At 35.1% G+C, this 7124-nt stretch overlaps 1 pseudogene; it reads right to left on the bottom strand.

Moving 5' to 3' along the window:
- Positions 1–483: 483 nt before the first annotated feature.
- LOC112027801 (uncharacterized) lies at positions 484–7124 on the bottom strand (annotated as a pseudogene).

Here is a 7124-nt window from a genome sequence, read left to right as displayed (position 1 = left end):
GTTTTCAAGATAGTCCATGCATTCAGTCTTGTTTTCTAAAAAGGTGATTCAGAATAAACAATATCTTCAAAACTGGTTTTTCCAAAAGTGCATTCAAAGAGTGAGTAACCCATGAACCCTTTATTTTCGTTAAAAATAATGATTTTCTTAAAATTCATGAAATTTTTCATTATTAGGAAACCACAGTCTATGAAATTTTCATCCTAAAAAAGGATTTTTTTTTTTTTTTTAATCCTTGGAATTGCAAATTAAAAATAACAAAGATCAAATTGACTGCTATTGTTTAATCGGTGATAATTTAATTTTATAGTCTAGGTAAGTGGGCAAATTAAAAACTAGGCTAAAATGCAAAATTTACCCTCTAAGTTTCACCACTTTTCATTTCAGTCTTCTAAGTTTGGGTTTTGTCATTTTAGTCCTCTAAGTTTCATTTTTTCTCAATTAAGTCCTCCATTAACAATCCATTAGCTACTGCCATTATCCTACCTTAAATCTTATATAACTCTTAATTTGTTAGGAAAAATCAAACAAGTGACTACCACTATAATGGTTGGTAGTACGTACGTCACACAAAAGCACCAAGAGCTAACAAAAGAAGCATTCATGCGCACTCCATGAAAACATTATGATGTGCATTTTAAACATTACTTGGTATCTGTGAGGCGATCATGCAAGCTCCATCCCTGGCGAAATCCTTCCATACCTTCAATTCCACTAGCAAGAATGAAGCGCCTATAAATGTATAATCAATGATATATTAGAGTGACTTTCAAAGATGATACAAGATTCAACATTATGTAACCATACATCTAAATAAGGAAAGCAAAGTTTGTAGAAATATGGTTCAATAGGGTGTAGGGAATGCCAAAAAGGCTTCTGGGAGGATATGTAATTAAAAGAATAAAGCTTAGGTAGATCATATGATTGGCAACTTTCTCAACTTATGTTACTTTTAGGGCATTATCTTTCTACAAAGCAAGTCAAAAACTTGGTAAAAGATAAGTTTGAGTTGACAGCCATTGTAAAACTCTTGGTCAAAATCAAATTAATCACCAGAAGTTCTCATCATGATAAAATCAAAATATATATAATGGTAAAAGGGATATGCGTAGTTGACCCCACAAACATGCAATTGACCCTGAAATATAATTATAGAATAGCAGTAGGTGCAGCACATAACTCAACTACCCCCTATGGCCATATCACTGGGTATAATCCAATCAATATTTGCAAAAAAGCTGATCTTGGTGAACTCATATTGTTTGAGGCATATAGAGATAACACTCCGGTAACATGGATATCAATGATAAGCCTCAGGATTAAAAGATGCCTTCTGGATTTTATTTTATTTTTTAAATAACTTCAAATATGCATTTTGCATGCATCCACATTACACTTAGCACACATCAAGGAGTGTCATACCTAGTTCACCTCATTTCAATCAATTTTATTACTTATAAACAAAAAATAAAATATCTACTACATTTCGATTCACCATCATGCGAGGGTAAAGATTTTTTTTGCACTGGGCCCAAAACGTTCAAACTTACCATCAAGGAAGGGGGTCAGGCATTCACATTAAAGATTTCTCAAAGAAGGAAACCTTTCCTACATTCTATCTTCATTGGACGAGAAAACGCTAATTGGCTTCTAGCAACATTAGTTGACATAACAGTGGCTGATCAGAATAAAGATTTTATTACGAAAAAGAGAGGAGGGGACAAAGTGTTCATGGCATAAAGAGATGCTAATGCATATAGATAGTTTGGGCTTCATATAGATAGTTTGGGCTTTTCTGTTTGCCAAGCAAATGGCAAGTCAGAGATCTCTTACTTACTTTTTGTGGATGTTAAGCTTATTTCCTGTGAGGATCAGTCAGACCAATTACTATATCTAAGATGTGTATTGTTATGCTTTGTAGCTATATTGAGGTTGAAGGTAAACCTGGCCAAATCCAAGCAGGTACTGGTTGGAGAGCTGAGGAATGTGGAGGAATTGATGACATTTCTTGGCTGTAAGGTGTTTTTTTTTTTCCCAGCTACTTATTCAGGACTTCCTCTAGGAACAAAATTTGAGTTAAGGAGTATCTGGGATGGAGTGTTGAAGAGGCTGGGAAAAAATCCTCAAGGTGGAAGAGAATATATCTTTCTAAGGGACAAAGACTAACTCTCGTTAAGAGTACATTGTCTAGCTTCAAACATATTATCCGTCCTTATTTCCTAAGCCAATTGGTGTGGAAAATATAATGGAAAAGCTCCAATGTCACTTTTTGTGCCGTGGTATGTAAGAGGAGCACAAATTCCATCTTGTGAAATGGAATACTTATTGTAATCCTTTGCTTTAGGGGGTATGAGGATCAGGAAGTTATTTGGTTTTTCATTATGATGGTTAGAAATACTTACATACTAAATATGCTACCCCTGTAGCTTGAACCCACGTCCTCCCCTTGCTCCCCCAAGCACTTGGTACTTGGGGAGGTACCAACTTGCGCAAATGGTGTGTTGGTTGGTTTTTAATCAAGCACTACTGAGGAAATGGTTGTGGAGGTATATGGAGGAGAGGAATAGTGTCTTTGGAGTAGAATAATTAATTATAAGTATGGAGAGTCCTAGGGTGGGTGGTGTTCTAAAATGCCTAGATCAACATAAGGGGTCAGTTTGTGGAAGCATGTTTGTGAGATGTTCCAATTAAGGTTAAGCATGTTTCTAGAAGTAGATTTTGGCATGATCACTGGGGTGTGGGACAGCTTGCACAAGATACATATCTTGAATTCTACATCATGACAAGGGAGAGAGATGTAAAGGTAGCAGATTAGATTGGATGGACTAACCCTTTTTGTATCCAATTAATACATGATTGGGAATTAGAGTCTGTGACTAAGTTCCTAGAGGACCTTTAGGCTGTACCTGTTAATCCTTTGGAAGATGACAAAATGCTATAGCTTCCATCTATAATTATAAGTTGGGAATTTCAAGTTAAATTTTTATAAAACTTTGTTATCAGGGGGTGAAAAATAATAAGCATATGCAGAGTAAAAGCCCCATCAAGGGTGGCATTTTTCGCCTGGATAGCAGCAATGGGTAAGATCTTCACAATAGACAACTTATGTAGGATAGGTATAATGATTTTGGATTTGTGTTGTACGTTTAAGCGGGATGGGGAATCTGTGGATCACCATTATAACTTTGCTTAGGGGAGATGGAACTTGGTGTTCAGTTTGTTTAGGGTTAAACAGGTGATGCCCTAAACTATCACTGTTTGCTGGCAGTGTTGGAAAGGAAGGTGCAGGAAGCAGGATGGGATAGATATTTGGAAGGCCGGTCCCATATGCTTAATGTTGTGTGTTTGGAGGGAAAGGAATGAGCAGATGTTTGAAGGAAGGGAGACTCCATTATTGTGATTGAAGGGCATGTTTCTAAGGATTATATATAAGTAAACTAGGTTATTAATCCCTCCTTTCCCTCTATTTTACTTGAATTTCTAGATATGCTAAATTTTAGACCTGAATTTTTTTTGTACCCTAGCATCATCGGAATGGTCATTTGTGGATGGCTGTCCCACATTGCTTGATGTGGTGTCTATGGAGGGAGAGGAATAGCCAGAGTTTTGAAGATATAGAGAGAACTATGCCTGCACTCAAATTATTTTTCTTTAGAACTTTGTTGGATTGGGTGTCAGTTATGCATTGTCAATCCCTATAATCTGTTAACGATTTGATAGATACATGTAATTTGCGTGATTGATTCTATGATCCCCAGGTGTATACTCCCTGTATACTTGGACAACTCTATTTTTTTTATATCAATAAAATTTTATTTAATAGTTAAGATATGAAGATAAATTCAATAACAGAAAGCTTGATTGGTGGTTTAATTTTGGTTAGGAGAAGACGCAAACATAGAACAATCTCTACAGCCCATTGCAGGAATTCATATAATCCCATTAGCACATCCTTATTAAGACATTACAAGCTAATAAACACCTACATAACATAACCCATCACTTCACAAAAATACCTCTCCAGTGATGTAACTTCTGATTCAAGCTGAGCAGCTCTTTCCTTTGCTTCATCTAGAGGCATTGATAACCCCAACTTGTGCTCACTATCTTGAAGTTGTTGTCTTAGTTCCTTATCCTGCAAACAACAATTATGAAACAATTGATGTGAAATGCTGAGTTACAGTTCTAGTTATAAAAAATAAAAAAAAATAAAAAAAAAAAATGCTGAGTTACAGTTCCAAAACTTCACTTACAAAATAAACCTTGAAGAGGGAAAAAATTATAGAGAGAGAGAGAGAGAGAAGCAGAATAACAGTAGTCTCACCCTTTTTTCAGCGCATTGTCAATACACTGCAATCTCATCTTGACAGAAAGGCTCTATATCATTGATTTGCAAGCCTGCAGTACAGTGTTAAAGTCTCCTTCAAATGACTACCCATAGAAAAATTCAAGATCCAAGCCATACACTTCATGCACACATCATGGTTTCTAAATTGATGCTACTGATGTCATTATCTAATTAATCCAGCCCCTGGCCCCGCCTCCCAAAAAAATACCCCACCTTGGCCCTGATATGTCCTAGTCAAACTTTATCATTTACAATATCATGAAAGGCTACACATTGCTTATTAAGGAGACGAAAACTAGTGCTGGTGGAGTGGTGTTGCATGTGTGAGAGGAACAGGGAGACTGTGGATCACTTGCTTCTACATTGCTTAATATCTTAAGAGTTATGGAATCTGGTGTGTTTCCTGTTTGGGTTTCACTAGGTCATGCCGCATAGTGTGGTGGAACTTATAGCTAGTTGGTCACAGATGTTTCACAAACCCAAAACTAAAGCGCTTTGGAGTATGATCCCTCATTGTCTTATGTGGGTCATATGGAGGAAAAGGAATACACGTATTTTTGAAGGGGATGAAAGATCGATTCATGAGTTGAAGCTCTTTTTCTTTCAAACTTTGTTTGATTGGGCAAATGCTTCGGGTGTGGTTAATTTTCTCTTCTTGATATGATGGGTTTTTGTAGTTTCATTCATGTTTAGGTTTTCTTCTTCGGTTTTTAGCACACTGCCTGTGTGCCTTGTATTTTTTTTCCCTATTTTTTATTTTCAATGAAGTTAATTACTTATAAAAAAAAAAGGACCAAAGTTTTATTAAAAATTTATAAGTGGATTACCAACAAAATTTTTTCACCTTTCCTTTTCTTTATTAAAAATGAAATTCCAATGACAAATGTGCTTGTTACCAATAAGTGTGTATCATGTGCAGCACATGGCGTCTAAAATGTGCATTCTTTGTATGTACTACAAAACAAACGCACCCTACAAGTTAATATGGCACATGGTTATCGGTGACAACTGTGATGGTCACTGGCAGACTTCTAAGTGAAGAATTGAATTAATACAAGAAAGAAATGGGGCACAAACTATAGTCTTCAGACGTTTTACATAGTAGAATTACTCAGTCCTAGCTTTATAGATTATATAAAACAATGATAGAAACATGTCTTAGGCTTCTTATCAAAAAAATAAAACAATGATGGAAACTAATTTTTTTCAAATCAAGAGGGAATTCTAACTCCAACGAAAGAAATAAAAATGCAAAACTTACACAAAAATAGATTCCGCAAAATCCCATCACATAAATCAACTCCTTCAAGCACACGGGAGGCAATTTCTGGTGGAATGAGGGGTGACGGTGGCCCCATCATTAGATGATCACCAACCAGAATAGTTTCCTCCATAGTTGGCTGTGAATCGACTGAAGCCCACAAACACAACAAAAAAATCATGAGTATAACTTAGTTATATGCTCAAAAGTTAATTTTCTTCTGTGTTGAATAACTACGTCATTCTTGCCAGTGAGCTCAACACGAAAAATAAATAAGGTGAGGCATTTTGATCTCAAAAGAGGTGTAAACTTCAAAACTTATAGGCAAATGCTATTAGATGTATGGTGGCAACAGAAAAGATTATATATTGAATTAACTGTCATTGGCTCTACAATGCTTAAACACCCAATATGAGACAGTCATTGTCAAAATATTTCAAAAGTTATAGATTTATAAGTGGTATGGCTTCGGCTTGAGTTCAATTGCTTCAAAACTTGGAGCAAATGCTTAAACTTTACAATTATAGGAAGTTATACTACAACTCTTGAAAGCAACCGCACAAAAATACATGTTAAAACCACAACCTCGAGTATAGCCATGCATGTTACATGAATACAAAGTTGACATCACATTGAGAGTTATACTACTGACACATATTGACATAATCCTGTTTCTTTGGTCATCAATCTAGTTCTTGTTCTTGTAATCATACATATTAAATGAAGGAACAAGCACATCTCATGTTCAGATTTCCAACAACTTGCAGATTATGTCACATGGCAAAGATTTTTTTTTAAGCAACAAATACAACTTTACATAAAACACTAACCCCTAAACTTCTCAGGAAAACAAATTCATATAATGAGCAATTTAGAAGTAGTTATCCATATATTCAAATAAAATTCACTGAAGAACAACATATGAGAAATCTATAAAGTTTGTAGTAGCTTTCCCTTACCATCCATTTTTGCTTTCTTGTTATCCTTCCACTACCAAAACTCAGAGATCAATGAAATTAAGACTGGGTCAGTTGAAACCTGTAAATCATTAGAAACAAAACACTGAATAAAAAGAAACTTAAATGCACTTCAAAAGCTAAAACTACGTAATACTGATTCTAATAAGCTAGCTTAAAATTTTCAATAAAAAATAAAAAAAGAAACCCATTAGTTTGTTCAACTCTAAAGTATAATAGGTAAAAAAAAAAAAGCTTCACACGCTCTACATTACAAAAGAGAGAGAGAGTTATTGGAGCATTTCGTCGAACAGATGATAGGCATAACTTAAACCCACTGTCATTCCTAAATACAAAAGGAGAAAATCAAATTTCCCATTTTCTTCGTGCCCATAGAGTGTTGTCCCCATCAAGATTAAAGCTTTTTTAAAAACTTTTATCCCAATCAGATTTCTTGATTTAAACCCATAAATTTTCAGTCCTAAACATTATTTTCCTACCCATAGATTCAAAGAAGAAGGAAAAAAAAAAAAAAATAGGACTTACCCCTCCAACCTTG

The sequence above is a fragment of the Quercus suber genome, unplaced genomic scaffold (assembly GCF_002906115.3).
Source record: "Quercus suber isolate HL8 unplaced genomic scaffold, Cork oak 2.0 scaffold_293, whole genome shotgun sequence".
NCBI lineage: Eukaryota > Viridiplantae > Streptophyta > Magnoliopsida > Fagales > Fagaceae > Quercus > Quercus suber.
This window is presented reverse-complemented; position numbering and strand designations above follow the sequence as displayed.